At 37.5% G+C, this 19,498-nt stretch overlaps 1 protein-coding gene across 3 annotated transcripts in view; it reads right to left on the bottom strand.

Moving 5' to 3' along the window:
- LOC110181547 (Calcineurin A at 14F) overlaps positions 1-19,498 on the bottom strand; it is a 29,644-nt gene that overhangs the window by 9,063 nt on the left and 1,083 nt on the right. The window contains exon 1 of one of the 3 annotated variants that reach the window (XM_086835911.1): positions 4,846-19,494. The exons of the other annotated variants lie outside the window; for them this stretch is intronic. The gene's annotated coding sequence lies outside the window, so the exon portion shown is untranslated. Of the gene's footprint in view, positions 1-4,845; positions 19,495-19,498 lie in introns of those variants that run through there. 3 annotated transcript variants of the gene reach the window in all.

The raw sequence follows: 19,498 nt of genomic DNA, 5'->3' as shown, positions 1-19,498 counted from the left end.
TACTAAGTATATAAACCAAGTCGTTATATTGTTAGAAAAATAATAAAAACAACTCATTGACGAGTTGTAATTAGAATTACGAGTGTTCCGTCTACATACCAACCAACCTACCAACTATCAACTATTATGGCAATCAAATCGGCATTTAAATAAACATTAACCTGGCTTTATCAAATGCCAAGCGTTCAGACAGTGACGAAATCAAATAAACACATACAACACAAGGACATAGTTGACCCCTAGCATATGATAGTTAAATCGAAATTGTACAATTTTATAATATTATTTGCTTTTGAACCCTGCCACACACGCAATACTGAGTGACAAAAGTCATTCGAAGAGTGTTTCATTTCAGTTAATTTGAACTTTGATTGACAGCAAACTTTGTGCTTCATCACAGACTTTGTTTTGCAATTTTGGCATAGTTTCAGTTTCTGTTTTGTTTGATTAATTGCACACACACACACATTGTTGGTGGTGGTAGTACTGTCATTTCCTTTGCAAATGCAAATATGTGCAGATAAATTAGAAAAATAATCAACGCCGTCTAAATAAATATAGCGCTAACAATCCACCGCAGCGATTGCACAAACAGACTGCCACTGCAATGCCTGACTGAAGGGTAGACAAACGGACAGGGGGATAAACTGACGGACAGGCGGACAAACTGGCGGACAGGAGGACAGACATGGTTACTACTGTAACTGCTATTGACTGACAACTGCAGGGTGAAACAGAAAAAAAGCAACACAAAACTAAATCCAGATTGGGGCCAAAAACACATGCGTCCTGCAGAATACCTTCCAACCACATTACCCATCCGCCCCGTTGGTTTACACATAGCAGTAAATTAAAGTCAGCTGTCTTCCGCAAATTGAACAAGCAAAGGAGTGACGTAATAACAAAAGAGATAGAGATAGACTGCAATTGCATTTGATTCCAGGAAAAAATCTATTGAAACTTGTGTGTTTACCAAGTTCAAAGCCAAATAATAATAGTTTGCACTATAGTCAAAAGCTCAAAACGCAGTGAAGGAATCATTTCCGACCCCATAAATCATATATATTCTTGATCAGCATTAACAGTCGAATCGATCTAGCTATGTATGTCTAAAATTAATTTTTTTTTAATTTTCAAAAAATTTAAGGGGTAAAATTTTCAAGAAAAAATTTCAAATTTTAAAATTTTTAATGTAATATGCAGTTTTGTTAACCTAATAAAAACTAGCATAGGAAAGTTATCTGCTTGAAAATTAATGCATTTTTGCCTTAGTTATGATGAATTTTCACTGCAAACGGTAAGGAAATTCCTGGTTCACAAAATTACCTTATTTTCTTGTTTTTATTAGTTTAGTTAACCGATTTTTTGTTGAAACTAAATACTTGAAAATACTCTAAGCTATTTTTAACTGCCGGCAGGACTTTTAACCTCTATAGAAATACGTTGTGTGTGTTTCCCCCTTGATTTTTTTGTTGCACAAAAATCAATTACTATTCTACAATGTAATTTTAACGACTCACATTTCATGGTTGCCCAGCTCATTTGGACAAAAGCGCATTAAAACGTAACCGTTAATATTCGAAGGTAATTACAAAGGAGATGATCATTTAATGGCTTCTAGGAACTATGTGCTGCTGACCTTAAAGATATATGTAGCTCAAGTAATTTTCTAACAATGTAGAATAGGTTTCTGGCTATAACTGTAGAGCTATCTTTTTTAGAACTTTTAAGAGGGGTTCCCCGCGCACAAGTCAAGTAATTTTCAATATATATATATTTATATATATATCTGTTTGCTATATGCAAATTCATATTCTTATGCAGCTCTGTCAGCGAGTGAGTGAGTTTTGTGTGCTGACTTTTAATTATTAAACAAGTTTGTGAGCATTTTTATCACTGCCTACTGCCTACACGTCTAATTTTCATATATATATATATATATATATATTGCTCATTGTTAGGTTTTTATGGCTTTGCGCATATTTTTGCGTTTACACGATCGCACAACACACACACCCACAGCAACAACAAATATCTAAATGTTCGACACACATTCCTTGACGAACGTGTTGTTTTCGAGCTGTCAGTTATATATTTCTTAACATATATAAAGCAAGTAAGGTTTTTTAATCAGATAAATTACTTTCTTTGCTCACTCTCGAAAGATAATTAATTATATATATATATATATATATATACCCAAAGAGAGATATGAAAATGTGCGCGTTTGTATGGTAATTAAAAAGCAATTATGCAAACGATGTTCTCCTCTTTGTGAATTATATTTTTTGGCATAGTCAAAAGTAATAAAGTCGAGCGAATGCATAACGTCCTGGATATATATATATATATATATATATATTCTGGTGACACACTTTCGCTAATAAATAATTCAAAAAAGGTCTCTGTAATTGTTAAATATCAAAAATATACATTTATTCACTTTAAAAGGTGCAAAACTTGGATACTAAAAAAATTATCACAAACATCAGAGTAATTAGGTAGCTGCACAGGTTTTTAATTATTTAACAGGTTTATAGGGCAAAACAAACTCCAATTTTGCTAAGTATTATTAGCCATTATAAAGTTGTTCTTGAAAAAATGTAGTAATGAATGCATTTATATAAATTCCGGTACACAGAAAGGTGATAGTTGTTAAGGGAACATTCTTTAAGTGGAATTTTATCAAGAAAAGTGAATTTAATAAGAGGAAATCTTCATCGTTTAACGTTGTTCTAACTCAATGCAAACTCAACTCGACACGACACTTGATGAATAATGCATATGCATTTCAATTGAGAATAAGAAAAATGCATTCAATTTAATAGGTCTTTTGTTGCTTGCCAAAAATTGCAACAATAGTTTTCAATCAATTAATTTTGAAGGCACCACTTAAGATTTGAACAACAGCCCTGAGTCTTGTCCCTTCTAATATCTTAATTAATTGCTTATAAAATGTTTCGGATTCGGATTTTATTGAATTAATTCAGGCTGTCAGATAAACGACAAGTACGTACATTCACGTTCACGTTCACGTTCACAATCACATTCATTTCGTGCCTCGTATCCATGCCCCGTCCCGTGCTCAGAGAGGGGGCTCGTCCCCAATGTACAATTTATGCGCTGTTACGTTGTACACACATTAATGTGCATACATGGGCATGTGTGTACAGGACTGTGGATTGCGGCTTGGGACGAAGACCAGCTCACATGTTGGGTAATTATATCAGCACTCGTTATTGGAATCTCCCGAGTGCAATAATGTGCAGCACTGCGTCGAGTGCCGCAAATCGAGAGCGTGCAACGTGCCCGCCCAAATGCTAATTTGATTGTGCTAAAATTTAGTTGAACCCTCTCCCAACAACAAGTACCAGGCTTTAGTCCAGTCTGATCCTTAGCAATATGTTTATATATAATATATCATATAGCAAGTCAAAGTGATGAATTCTAACCATTAGTTGAGGCAATGAATTCTCTTTGGAAAAATCCAAAGGAACCCAAGTTTACGTTTATTAAGTATACTTTAACTTGCAACCATTAGATACTGAAACTCTTATCGAAATGATAAACTGATAAAGAATAAAAGAAAATACTCAATTGAGGTGGGGTAAGGAAAAAATAAGGCAAAGACCCTGATAAGGCAAACCAGGCTTCACTATTATTTAACCTTAGGTTAACTAGAACGTTAAGTGGACTTTCCACAGAAAGTACATATACTGTCACTGTGTTAACATAACTCTGTAATCCTATTAGCTAAACTTTAGTTTATTAACCATAAATTCGGAATAGCAAACTGTATAGTATAGTGTCCAATATCCAAACGAAAATACCTTCCAGTTAGTGTAATGCAAACGATAAGGTTACAGAACAGACTTTGCTCCAGTTACTTGACTCTGGCTTTACAGCAACAAGAAAATCAACTAACGGCTTTAAATTATCACACAGACACCGTCGATTCAGGCACACACACACACACACACACACAAACGCACACAGCGGGAGGGGGCATTAATAATTTAGGGGGCCGTAATGGTTGGGCGGAAAAGGGTTGGGCATGGGGGCCATATGGAGGCAGGAGGCAGGTGGATGTGGCAGTGGCTGTGGCTGTGGTTGCTAATCGAGCATTTGACGCATCAAATTGAACGCAAGCGTTTTAATGGATATGCATTGACAGTTGCAATAAATTTGCGCCATAGTTATTAACCTCAATTTTAATGCAAATAAAAACAGTTTGACCACGTAATGAACGGCTGGCATCACATGTTTCGTGTTTAATTTATTTTCTTTAGCTTTTTTTGTTTCTGTTTCTATTTGCCCCCCTTCGATTGCAGAGTCAGAAGTAATTTACGTTAACGTTGTTGGTTAATTTATTGCAATAAATGCATTAGCTTCGAATGCCTTAGCCTATAAACTTGATTATAGAAGAAAATCTAAGTGGTAATCCAGATTTTTTGACATTAATCGATTTACAAGTTTGCATAAGTAAAAGAACACATCAATTATATATTAAACACAAAATAACAATTACTATAAATGCTACTTAGTTCCATTAGATATTTGAAATAATCGGAACTTAATCATTCTTAATCGATTGATGTGTATAATCATGGAAAATGTGATCATTCTTATTCGATTTATGTTGTTCCTGCTATCTCTGTTTGTTTATTACACGTTTCGCTTCATTTCTAGACTTTAAAGATTTAAAGATTTCTTAGGCAACCGCATAACCTTTAATAATAGCATAAGTTTAACGGTTGATCGACTGAACTTGACATTCATCGATAACACATCACACACACACACACACATGTACAAGTGACCCACTTTCGCTGTGGCAATGCTTACATGCTTATCTGTTGCTGTTTTGCATAAGTCCTTGGCCTTACAGATTAAAAACACATACTTTTATCGATCAGACAGTCTGCTCGGTCCGCCTGCCTGGTTTGCTTGCCTGCATTTAATGCGTCTCGTCTGACTACTTGAAGCGGGGAAAAATAAAATAAAACCAACAACTCTGGCTGGTAAAAACAATTTGTTCAACCCATTAACTTGGCATTTAATAGCCCACTTGGCCTCACTTATTGACGCTTTGTACAGGTGTCAGTCAGTCCTATAGAGAGCCCAACTTTTGCTCCCCGCCTGCCTTTGCCTTTTGGCTTTATTATTATTTTTTTTTAATTGTTGTTACCGTTTGCCATTGATATGGCCAGTGCTGTTGCTGTTGTGGTTCTTGCTTGGCTGTTTCTTTGGTATTTATTTTTCGCTTTAGGCCGCCTAGGCGGGATTTGCTGCGGTTTAAATTCTGGCATTTATTTAGGCATTCTGGCTAGGCATTGTAGGTCGTTGGGTCGTTCGGTTCGGGTTTATATCATGCGATAAACATGTGTGCCAGGTCTGGCCGCCCCACACACAATGGTAATACGTTTCGACTGAATCCATAAATTCGAGCGAATTGTTTTCAATGTTTATCCCACATGCATTCCTGCATCTCACCCAGATTGTTTTGTTTGCATTCATTTTGCAAAATTGCCAACATCAAATGCAAAATTTTACAAGAATGTGAATGTTGGGTGGTCTCGTCTAGGGTTGCCAGCGTCACAATTGATGCATCTTGCGGTCTGGCAGCCCCGACAACTCGGCCACTTAATTAAAAAAAAATAAAAAAATGTGCAAATATTTATTTGGCTGAAACCAAACAGAATCGAGTTGAAATGAAAGCTAAAGCGAAACAACAAAGACGGCTTTAATTAAAGCAGGCAAAATGCTGTTTATTTGCTTAAAACTATTTGCGAAATGTGGCAAAACTAATTAAAAAGTGTGTCGAATGCCAATGGCAAGAACAAAAGGCGAGACACCGAACCAAATGGGCAACGGACCCGAATCGAATCCAAACGAAACGAAGCAAAAAGCAGCCGTTTCTGTTTCTCTGTTGCTCTGCTTTTGTGTTTCACTGTTTGCTTTGCGGTGTCTGTTTAAGAACGAAATATGAAATACCCACAAATACCCCTCCCCCCCTCACTTGTTGTTTGCATTTATGAACAATGGAAACAATGTTGCAAACAGAACGCAACAGCGTCGCAACGCATTTAAATAATATTTTGGTTCGATTTACAAGCATTTGTTGTCAACGGAATTGGGAATTCAATGTAAATGAACACTGGAAACAAAATCATATTTACTATTGATTTTAAAAGGAAAACTTGTATTTCTTGAAGAACATAAAAAAACAACATGCATGGAAATCGATTTTTCCCAGAAATTGATCTTTTCCCCAATACCAAGTTCGGAAAATATGACAAGAGATAGACTTTCTAACTTTTTCAAGGCCTTAGATTACTCTGAAATATGTAAAAAACATTTAGAATATATTCAATGCTCTGTTATACTGTTATATTATCCTCGTTATTGTCACACCGCCTTGTTCTTGTTCTTGGCTTACTTGGCATTTGCATAATTCCGCTTTCATGCGCATAAAATGGCTTAACAATTGTTCTTATTCACTTTTTTATATGCAAACATTTACGTGTTATTCTTACTTGAATATATGTTTTTTCTCTTCTTTTTTCCCTCAACTCGTGTATTATTCCATCTATTGTCTGTGTGTGGGGCTTTGTTTTCCAGCAGCAGCAGCAGCAGCACACACACATGAAGGAAAAGCGTTTTTAAATGGTAAATTATTCAGCTAAACTGGCGGCTTTTGTCGCGTTAGAGCGCCAGAGAAAGCTAATTTAAATGACTTTCCCTAGTGCAGTGTGTGCGTGTGTGTGTAGACTGTACACCGTGGTCCAAGAATCACCATGATAGCCATGAAAACTCAGGAATGTTCAAGGGCCTGCCTTTGCCTGCCTGTTGAGCGACAGTCGTGGGGGTTAGTTAACATAGTTAAGAGCCCCCCTCATATTGTTCGGGTGTTGCGTGTTTCGTTCACTTCTATTTGGTTTCTCTATATTTTGTCCTTTTTTCTTTTATGTTTTTGCTATTGTTGCTTTTGTTTTTGGCCCTGTTGTTGTTTTTTGCCAATTAATTATAATAATTAAGTTCGAAATGCGTTGCGACTAAGCAACAGTAACAGCGGCAACAACAATTATGCCCATCAATAAGGCCTGGGGGGAGCTGGAAACCGCGGAAACTGGAGTGAGTGAGATCGCATAAGGGGGGTGGGAAAATGGGGAAAACTAGGGGGGTGGGGCAGCAAGGCGACGGTTTCGTTTCGTATTGTTTCGTTTCTACACGCAAACGCATTTTACGGCTGGAGCCAATTTGCCGGGCAATCCTTTGACGTTGCTTTATGGTTGACTAGAAAATATTTATATGTATATGTTTGCATAAAAACCGCGCACTCATACGCCCACACACACAAGCGGTCGCTCTCGGAAAAACTAGGGGGAAATCGCTCACATGAGCACACCATAAATATTCATGCAATTGTTTTTCACGTTACGCAGTCCACGATGATCATGTTGAATGATGATGAAGTCACGTTGTTGCCAAAAGGAAAAAGTACGAAAAAAAAAAAGAAAAGAAAGAAGCAAATAACCAAAAAAAAAAAAAGACAACAAACACCACGCGAGAATGTCCCACATGCACATGTCACCCACAAAAGCCGCAGCACACACACAGTACACAGCACAGCACGGCACAGTACAAGGCAATACACCAAGTTTATGCGATGCTTAATTCACGAAATCATGTCATCAAGTTCTACCTTGTCGAGTAAATATATCTCAATTTAGTGAACAAGCAGTATAACTCAGTTTATATCGAGTGAACCACTCACTTTTCCCCAATTGCTCATTCAATTGTTAAGTTTTTAGTTGTTTAATGACTTTTTAAATTGTACACTTTGTTGTTTAGTTTCATAGTTTCTCACTTCATTGTTAAACATATCATAATCTATGCTATCATGCTATCCTTGCAATTAACCAATTTCTTAAATTATTAAAAAGAATTCAAAATGAAAGGCTAGCAACTTATCTCTGCTTATTCCAGTCGGTATTCCTTTCTATCTTCTTAACTTTAAGCAAACTTTGACTCATTTTGCAGGTGTATTCATGTATAGACAAGGCATAAACTTGAAAAACAGACAGCGCAACGAGTAGCACAATTTTTATTTTCACAAAAACACACAAAAGGAAAAGCGAAGCAAAACGAAATGAAATGAAACGAAATGGAACGCAACAGAGACGGGCGTTAAAAACATATTTGTTCGAAATTTGAAGCGGAATTTTTCGTTATGGACTTTTCTTGTTGCCACTTTGGTCGCACGCCATTTGGCCAATTTTTACCGTTAGGTCGCAAACAAAGTGTTCAGTTACACAGGGCACACAGTTAATGCTACAGTAGATGTTGGTTAGGAGATAGTATATGTTTCGTCTGCTTATTGGTAAATATTTGTGCTAGGGAAAGCAAATTTTGTGCAATTTAAATATATTTAATGTGTATTCCTCAATCTTTAAATTATATTATACCTTAGCCTTGTGGAATGCAACAGTAAGAGATGTAGCTTGTATACCTCACTTTCGGTTTAATTTATTCGAAAAAATATATTTCAAACTGAAAAATGTTGGGTGTACTTGCCAAAAGATTCAACATATCAAAGAGCTTAGTCCAAACCCACTTATATTTCCACATCAGTGCTATGCATATTTATAAATTATAATACTTGCTAATAGCACAACATTTTACTGTATTTATCTTTGCCTGCTTGAAGATATAACACGCCTATAGATTTTGTCAAGTAAATTCTCAACTTAATTTATCGCTTCTAAAGAAACAAGACCAAATCAACGCCGCGCACTTTTTTTCGGTGACCGTTTGAGTGACAGCTCTCGGACTTCTACCCGACTACCCCCTAAAGCATCCCCGCCCCCGCAACCATCTCATCAACATACCCCGCCCCCATGCGGCTGTCTGCTCCAATAACTCAAGTACATTTTTTTCACTTTGAGCGATTTTTCATCTCAGTCGGACGGGCGGACGGATGGACAGACGGTCGGTTGGTCGGTTGGTCTATTGGTCGTTTGGTCGGTTGGTCGTCCGCCTGTGTGTATTGTTTGTTTGGTGCATGAAAATTGTCGCACAGCGAGATTATTTTTGGTAAAATTGTATTCAACTTGATGGTGGTGGTGGTGCTGCTGCTGGGTGTAGCTGTGGCTACGTTACTGCTCGACCTAATTTCAGTGTCCATTGTCGCTTCGTTCCTCGTTTCATGTGTCTTGGCTTGGCTTTCCACCCGGCAATTAGCATTAGTCCACCACTGTCCGCTCACTTTGGCGGCATGGGGTTGGCGGTGGTGTGTTTCAGGTGTGCACAGGTGCAGGTGAAGGCGTGCAAAGTGGCCAGCTAAAATGCGCATGCAATTGTTTATAAATAAATCCCCTGCTATTAAGCTGTCTCCTTTAATATGCACTTCATGCCCAAGGCAGTGCATGCGATCCACTTGCCAGTGATTGGTAAACAACGAGGAGGTAAACAACAAATTAAGTTCTTAGGGACCAGACCTTACAGTAGTATGTGTTTCATGTCCATATCTATATAGTACTAAAGCGACGCATTTACCTTTTGAGCAGAATAAAGCCGCTCAGGGGTATATTTTGCGAAACAACTTGTTTATGCCCTTTGTCCTAGTGTTACAATCTACCTATGCATACCAAACTGATTTGTATTATTCTACTGAAACCATACTTTGTTAATATATTTTGCTGTTTATTGAAACAATTTAGGTCTACGTGAGAAAATTGCTTGTAAAATTATCTGAGCTACACATTTTGTCCCAGACTTTTAAAACTATTTATTAAGTATACGTATTACGTATACGTAATATTAAGTATACGTATAAGTAATATTAAGTATACCTATACGTATACGTATTACGAATACGTAATATTAAGGATAATAATATAGATTAAATATACGTATACGTAATATTAAGTATACGTACGTAAACGAAAATTGTACAAATATTAAGTATACGTACTTTTAAAGATAAAGATTAAATCTACGTATACGTAATATTAAGTATAAGGACGTAAACGAAATTTGTACAAATATTAAGTATACGTATTATTCAATATACGCGATATTAAGTATACGTAATATTAAGTATACGTAATATTAAGTGTACGTAATATTAAGTATACGTATTACGTATACGTATGATTAAGGATAAGTATTTCCTATATGTATTACGTATACATAATATTTAGGATAAGTATTAAGTATGCGTATTACGTACACGTTATATTAAAGATAAGAATTCAGTATACGTATTACGTATATGTAATATTTAGGATAAGTATTAAGTGTACGTATTACGAATACGTAATATTTAGGATAAGTATTAAGTATACGTATTCCATATACGTAATATTAAGTATACGCACGTATACGTATTTTATGCAAATATTGGTTTTTTGAACCTCTGCTCCTACCAATGCCTAAAAATATAATATTTTAGGAATTGAAATTGCAATCTCTAACCAAACTAACCAAGTTTCTGAACTACATTCAACAAATACATATATGTGTAATTAAAAATTTTTAATTTATATTTACTTGGTATTAGTTTAAGCCCCTTTTAGGTCTTGTTAGATCAGATTGGCTCTTCTAATATTCTGACCGTCTCTGTGTACATATAAGCACACATACAGACATACATTCATGTATATTACACTTGCGGCTTAACTCGGTGCAAACAGCTGATGTGCGTGTCGTGACCACATTTAAGCAATCGCACACTCAGACGCACTCACACTCGTGCAGGAGAGGACAAAATCTTGTAAAATGCTTGGCATAGGTGTCAACGACAGCAGCAAATTACCTATAAGCTATTTAAAAGCATTAACTTTAACGAGTAACCGTAAACTGCAGCATCACGTATACGCACGCACACGACAGAGCCAAGAGAGATAGAGAGAGAGGACAACTTAGTGGCAGGGCGAGAAGGACATGTCATTGACAAAGCCATGTAGGGAGGCCAAAAAATGGAGAGAGTGAGAGAAAGGAGATTGGGACGGCCACGGCACATCATCGTCATCATTATCCTTCTTGCCCATACACAGTGGCGGTCATAAAAACTGCAACAGCTTAGCCAAATTTTCATCTTTCCTTCGTTTTTTATTTGTTTTTCTTTTTTGCTCTCTTTCGTGTGCAAATTTATGCAAAGCACCAAATAAAACAAGAAAAAAAAGGAGAAATAAAAAAAAACAAAGCCAGCTAACTAAACCAAAGCAAGGCAAAGGCAGCCCAGTCCCCGCGTTTTTGTTGCTGGCTAACGGCATTGTTTGCATGCTGAGTGCACTCACACAATCAAAGCAAAGGGAGGTTTCTCTCCTCTTCTCCGCTTCGCCACTCGATGACGGCCATGAGAGCTGAGCGCAAAATCAAGCGGCATGACAAAAAAAAAAAAAAAAAAAACAAAAAGTGGGTAAGGGGAGTTGGTGAAACAACAGCAACACACTCTAAAGTTTCCGTCATACAGCATAAAATACTTTAGCCAACAACTTTGCAAAACGCTGCCAAATAAAAAAAGGTTAAGTAGCACAAACGCAAAACTTAAACAAAAAGCAACCAACACTGCGAGGCCCCAACAATGGAGCAACTTTTCACTATGTGCACGAGTGGGGGCGGTTAAGGGGGGTTGTTGGCTCACGAATACCCTTGCTAATCTACTGAAATGTTGCTTTTTAATATTGCTTTCCGGACCTGGATCCTGGGATCCAGTTAACATCAATTGAGCAGAAAAGCTTGAGTTCGAGAGAGAGTAATTTAAATTGAATATTTAAGTTCATAATTCTATATTCTTTAGAATTCATATTTATATACCACCCTTGCAAAGATATAATTCTAATCAGAAGCTTGTAACGCTGTAAAGGAGTTATTTCCGACTCTATTAATCATATATATTCTTGATCAGCATCAACAGCTGAGTCGATCCAGCCACCTCCGTCAAAAAAAAAATATATTTAAAATTTTGTTCAAAATTTTTACAAAAAAAAAGTTTTTTTTTTCAATTTTATACTGAGTATGCAGATTTATTAACCTAATCAAAACTAGCATATGAAAGCTTTCCGAATTTAAATAAATTCATTCTTGCCTTAGCTATGAGTTTTTTAAACTTTGATTTATCGATAAAATGGTCATATAAAACTATTGATTAAAAGAATTAAAGTTAGTTTCCTTCCTTGTTAAAATATTGATATACTAGACAGTAATTTAAATTGAAATTCTATATTTTTAAATCCACCTTTTCAGTAGTATTTAGTAATTAACAGACCGGATTTCCGGCCTTGAAAGCCTGGTGTATTGTAGAGTTATTTTATTCCAAATGAAGTAAAATTTTCTGGGGCACAGGCTTAACATAGGTAGGGTGCATAACATAATCTTTAACCTGGTTTTTCCTTTCGAAATTCTTTTGACCAGGACACTCACATCAACGCACACCCACACGCAAAGAAACTTAGACAACCGTAGAACGGAATTCCCCAAGCGGTTTTTGTTGTTTCATTCATTCGCGTTGCGGTTTTTATGACCGCCAGTGTATGCGTAAAGTAACTATAACGAAGCTCCGGGAGTGTGTTAAAGAGCAAGAAGGACACAGCGTGAATGCGGCTGGGTGGGTGAAAGAAAGGATGGGGGGCTTGGGGGAGAGAAAGAAGGGAAGCCGGAGCAGCTGTTTAAAGTCCGAAGCTGAAAGCGAAAGGGCAAAGCAAAAGCACACACATACACATACTCGCAAGCACGCACACACACACACACACCGGACAAGGAGGGAAGTGAAACGGGAGAGAGGCAGCCAGGCGATGAACGAGGAGCAGGAGGAGAAAGGAGGCAGGATGGGAAAAAGTCGCTTTTGAATATTTAATATTTATAACTTGAGCAACGAACCGAGAGATGATTTATATCCCCACCGGAAGCTAATCTCGAGTTGGTGTAGCGGGGACTGAGCAGTGCAAAGCATAGAAAGAGAGGACTCGGCGAGCAAATGGTAGACAGGGACAGCGAGCGAGAGCGAGAGCAAGAAATTGGAGCTTTTGATGGCGCAGCCATAACGCGGTTTGAGGTTATGTGCGGTGCGACGGTGCCCGAGCATATAACGCTGAAATATGACACACCACACACCAGTAACTGTATCTGTATCTGTGCCCATATCGGTGTGTGTATACATAGTTTAAAGCATGTTGCACCAAAAACCCAAATAAGTATGCTTTATCGATTCCCCAGCTCTCGCGCTCTCTTTCTCTCTGTCGTCACACACACACGCGCATAAAAACTCCAAGCCTGCAGAGCCAGAGCCAAATCCAATAAGACCAAAGAAGCGCGCGGTTCTGGTTGGGATTCAGCTTAATTTCGTTGCTGTTGCGCTGGCTTCAAGGATACGAAGGCGCTCGCTGGGAACGAGGATCTGGGTGGTCCTGTTTTGGCTTCTGGGTCCTGTATCTCCTTCTTCGTTGGCCCCTCTACCGCCTTTGCCTACAAAAAGTCAACCCTGACCGCTGTTGAGGCGCATGCACGAACCGAGATACGATACAGGCACATCTATATCCTAACAAACACAAACACTGGCACACACACACACACAGGCAGAGGCTCACGGACACGGACAGGACATGGCGCACGCACATTCGCACGCGCACAAAAACAGACATACAACAGGCAGAGTCACTCAGTTAGTCGGTCATTATGACGAGAACGATGTTGATGTTGGATGGTGGCTGTGGGGCTCCCTTCCTGCACTCCTAACTTACAATTCTACACCCGGTGTTTCCACTGTGCGTATGTCCTGTTGCTGACACATACAAACACACAAACACGAGAGTAACATCAACATTAGCAGCAGGAAAAACAGAAACAATCGATGCCAGGCACGCCAAGAAGAACGAAAACACTGCAACTTCGTTGTGTTGTCATCATAAAGCGGAAACTACAAAGCATTGCTGGCTAACTGTCATTATTGCTCCAACTTTTTGTATCCAGGACCAGGTTTTCAATGTCCATTTTAAGTCCCTATCGACATTAATGACCAATCAAACTGGCAGTTCATTTTATTTGGTTATCTTACTGTCCGATTATTAACCACTGGTCAGAATATAACAGTCTGTAAAGTGTCTTTTGTAATAAGGACTAAATATCAAAAACTACCATAAGTTTATTTATACCACAAAAACATAATTATACCCGAAAATTATTGCAGTTCATTATAATTTAAATTCCCCTGAGAATGAAATTACCGGGCCGAATAAGTTTTCTACCATACATTGATCATATTTATATAGTTATTAGAAAATAAACAACCTATTTTCTATCTCACTAGAACTCCCTTATTTATGGTAGCTACTATGGCAAAATGAGGGTTTAAAGCAACCATGTTTATAAATATATATATTTATACATATAAAAAAATATATATATGACACATATTTGCCTAAATTGAATAGTGACGATTTTTATTGCTAGCCACAAATCAATCGTGACGAATTTTTTATAGGCCATCTGGTAGCTAATATTTATGACAATTGTTTAGCCCAACAAAGTAGGAAAGGTGTGATTTTAAAATATAGTAAACCGTTGTGACATTAGGTTGTTAATCAATAATTTTAATGCATCCCAGTGGCGTAACATTTCATTAAAGAGTGATCAGAGAAATAAAATGGGAAAGTTATTGCTATCAATAATTATTTTCGAGCGTTACAGATTTGTATAAACTGTCGAATACAATTTTGGGAATTATTTGCATTGAACAAGCATTGGAATTTGGGTCGACACAGGTGCCTGGTCATTGCAAACCCAAGTTCATTGATTTTTAATTGAGAATTTAATTGCTTTTCGAATTTATAGGGTAGGCAGTAGATTTGATTTTCTACCCATATTTCAGATTTTAATTTAGGGACTTCATCATCAAGGCAAACGTGTATTTCCTTTTATGTTTATTTTTGTTTGTGATTCCATTTGCCTTTTTCCTATTTACCATTTTTCCACTTTCATCCTTCCTCTGCTAGTATCCTTTTTCTTGGGCCAGAAACGTCAACTGCAGCAGAAGAGGATGCGAAGGCAAACACGAAGGAGACGGCAGTGGAAACAACGGGAATGTTCGCCAAAGTACGATGGGCCGCATTGGCACAGTTTTCGGTATAAAAAAAAATATTTAAAAAAAAAATTAAAAAGAAAACCAGAGAGGGAGATGCTGATGTCATTGACAAAGAGGACAGGGCGGCAATCAGGTGGAACATGAGTTAATACAAGTAAAACTTACACTGAGCTTTACGCATTGACGACTTGTTTAAAATTTTCCTCTTGCGCCACTCCACTCTACACTTCATCGCTCTGATGGTGGAAAGCTTTCCACCTAATGAGGAATTGCAAGCCCACGGCAAAACACCGTTAAATATTTATGGAAATTTTACAGTTATTGCACGAGGGTGGAGAGGGCGGGCTTTAAAAATTGTTCGAAACGAAAAAAAAAACTCTAAACTTGTGAGCGAAATCAAGACTCAATGTTTGAGCTTATCGCAACCACAGTGCGGGAAGTGGGCGAACGGTGGAGAAGCAGAGGTGGTGGGGCCAGAGAAGAGAGATAAAAGGAGAGACTGTGGGAGGCAGAGAAAAAAAGGAGGCAGCCGTAGCCGTGTTGTGTATGTACATGTATGTTTGTGAGCTTAGGCTTTGGCTTTGGCTCAGGCGATTTGTTGCGTGCGGACGTCTCTGCCGCTGCCGCTGCCACTGCTAACGGCGGCAGAGTTGCCGTGTTGCTTGCTTCTTTTGGCGAGCTTTTTCCTTTTTGGCCTGCGCCCCTGTACACACATTTACATACAGTGCTGCGAGAGTGTGTGTGTGTGCAGCACAGCACTACACTAAAAGTCAATTGACCCGAAACTGTTGGGGATAACTATATATTTATGTATGTATATACACAGCGTACGTAGGTATGTATGCCTGTGCACTGCAAACAAAAACGCACGCTGCACATTTCATAACAATAACAACCATTCCCCCAAGAACTGGGTCACTGTAATATTTTATCAGCATTGTTATAAAATAAAATGAAGCACACAGGTAAAATTCTATATTTATTCCCTTTACATCATTTTTTACTAAGATGGTGGAGTGACAAAAAATAGTTATTTTTTAAAACCTATGGAATTTTACCAACAGTTCAACTCGAAGTTTAAAAAACTCATAACTCAGTCAAAAAAGCATTAATTTCAATTCAGAAAGCTATTCTATGCTAGTTTTAAGTAGGTTAATAAATCTGCATACTCAATTTTAAATTTAAAAATTAATTCATATTTTTTAAAATTTTTTGAAAAATTTGACGATGTAACCCCTTATATTTTTTTGAAAAAAATTTAAAAAAAAATGTTTATCCCTAAGATGGCTAGATCGACTAGCCTTTTTATGCTGATCAAGAATATATATGATTTATAGGGTCGGAAATGACTCCTTCACAGCGTTACAAGCTTCTGACTAAAATTACAACACCCTTGAGAGGATATATTTAAATATTGTTTAGTCTACTTGAATTTTGTGTTTTAATAATCTATGAGAACTAAATAAATCTGAAATGGATTTTCGTCTCTATGTTTTATCTATAGTTAAAAATATTCTTCAAGTGTACTTTATGAAAAGTTATTAAATTCTAGACCTCGTGATCTTTAAATTATGAATTTTGTTTAATATTTTTGCTTATTATTAATAACAAGGTAATTTGGCAGCATAACTAAAACAGGCACCTTGAGTTCATGGAAAAATTCATAAAACTGTGGGCTTTTCTAAATTTACTCCAGCTTATATCAACAATTAAGTCATTATAGAAAGTATAGGACGTTAAACCTTTGATCTTTTTTAATATTCTCATAAAAACAAAGCAAAGTGAAAGTATTTAAAAATAATAAAAAAAAAATGAGAATGCTATTTTAGTTATTCTTAATAGCATCTTTTTTTTCACAGTGAAGCTTATATGTAATGGTTCAGGGCAACTGCAGGCGATTTGACTTCTTATTTTATATTTTATACATTCACGGGAGATTTCCACCAAGTTGCCTGGCCTTTTTATCTGGCTGCTGTTTGATGCTGTTATTTTCCCATGCCTATTTTTGCTCGGCTATAACTCAGACGAAACTCTCTGTACTTCTAATAGTTTCTTTTGCTGCCTCTATTCGCTATTATTAGCGCAATTTGTGTGTACAGAGGCAGGCAACACACTTCGCATTTGCCTTCGTTATTTTCGAACAATTTTCTGTGTGTGTTGGCGGCGTGATGTGCTTCACTTTTCTGGCACTGCTAGTTGTATTTATTTTTATTTTTTATGTTTTTTCAATTGTGCCTAGCTTCTGTCTGGCTGCTTTGGTTATTTCTGTGAGTCATTTCGCATTGCCTCGGTGCGGTACATGATCATTTCTCACGCAGCCTCTTATTACCGTTGCCACTTTTAGCAATTGTCGCACCGCTAATTGTTCGAAAATGTCTCCTGCCGCTTGCAATTTGCATACCAATTCAAATTCCAATTTAAATTCCACTTCCACTGCACTTCCCACTCTCAACAATCAGCTGGCAGTTAAACGTTAACAGTCCGGGGGGTTAAGCCACAACTAACTGCTAAACTACCAAGCTGTCAAACTGCATATTTGCATAGGTAATCACTCAATCGACGATGGGACACGGCCACTCAATCACAGTGAGGTAATGGACAGGTCGGGTGCATTTTAAAATGACACAATAGGAGCACACACACACACATTCGGGCCTAAAACAATGGAGATGGTCTATACCTTCCAACCAAACACCCACTCGCACATTGCGTAGGAAATTAAAATCGCCCTATCTTGCGCCCCCTTGTTATGTCGGTGATTTCGGGAACAAAACATCTCACACTAACTGAGCACACAGGAGTAGCACCTGTTCAATCGATTGAAAAACATCATCGGCATGGCCAAGCATTAATATTTCATGGTCTAAACACACAGGGCACACAGCTTATGGAATTGAGAAATATGTGTTCGCGGAAAAAGCGATTGAGTTGAGCCTATGAAAATGTATATATACAAAATAGATCTTCTTCATGGACATGGATAGTTTCTTTGTAGCTTGTGACTAGTTAAAATGATTAAAAATTGCTGGGAAATGCAGCTGCTGTATGTTATATGCCCAACTAATTGTACTAGTCACAGATGCCAAATAAATGCCAGATAAATAAACAAAATAAATTAAAGTGCATTCTTTTGCATAGAAGTTATATATTAAATTAATATATATAAATTAAATTAATATATATATATATTAAACTATATATATTTTTGATCAGCATGAACAGTCGAGTCGATCAAGCCATCTCCGGACGAAATAAAAAATTTACAATTTTTTTGCAACATTTTTTAAGGGGTTACATCATTAAAATTTTTAAAAATTGATTAAAAATGTAAAAAAATTAAATTTTAAATTTAGTATGCAGATTTATTGTTTATTTATTATTTATTTATTTATATTTTCATTGAAAAGCTTTTCGAATTAAAATGAATGCATTTTTGACTGAGTTGTGCGTTTTCAAACATTGATTTGTCGAATAAAATATCATACAAAAATTACGATAAATATATATTCAAAAAATTCAATTATTTATTATTATTATTATTTGTATTGAAGAAGATTCAAAACCTAAAGCTAGTTATAAGTACACACTGGCGACAGTTGTGTACAAACTTTAATTAGGTGGGCGGCGGAATGCAGGGTGTACGAAAATTTTGAATAGCGAATCGAATGAATTGGTAGAATGGCAGGAAAGTGTGTGTCGTAGCTATTATTGAGTGATTGACCGGACCCGGCCTCCCTGCAGTTACTAATGAAATGCTAAAGCCATTCCTGGTGCACATGCCTTTCATCCTTCTCGTGGAATGCAGGAAACTGCAGGAGCAGATTGAACAAGGACGAGGACGGAGGAGCAGTGACAAGATGAGCCAGGAACTTTGGAACTAAGCTCTCGAGAAGGAAAACACACGCACAGTGAAACCTTGATATGGCGTGTCCCTGGAGTTGAGAGCTCCGTTGGAGTCGAAGGACAGCAAATCGGGGGGGCCGGGAGTGCAGAGAGCAAGAAAAAGAGAGCAATGGGAGAGCGCAAGAGAGCGAGAGAGCACTGTCGAGTTGGGCAAACAAATTTCAAAGCGCTGTGGAACACGGTGCGACGTCGACGGCGGCAGCGACTGCGCAGCAGCAGCGCAAAGCACAGAAAAAAAATATAATAAAAAAAACAGAACAGAAAATGAAAACGAAGGAAGAACCGTTATGTGCGCTGAGCCACATCATGAAATTTTCGTTGCTTTTGCTTAGGTGTCCTGCCAGAGACACACACACACACACATACAGCCACAGAAACACCAACACACACACACATATACACCCACTGAGGCGAGGAGAACCGTAATTTCCGTGCGGCTCTCTCCGGGAAAATCTCTTGTTTGCACACACACACAAACTCACGCACGAAAGTTTTCTTGTTGAATTTTTA

This window comes from Drosophila serrata, unplaced genomic scaffold, assembly GCF_035046125.1.
Source record: "Drosophila serrata isolate PLE 108 unplaced genomic scaffold, ASM3504612v1 contig_276, whole genome shotgun sequence".
Lineage (NCBI taxonomy): Eukaryota > Metazoa > Arthropoda > Insecta > Diptera > Drosophilidae > Drosophila > Drosophila serrata.
The sequence above is the reverse complement of the archived record's forward strand: the minus strand, read 5'-3'. Positions and strand labels throughout refer to the sequence as shown.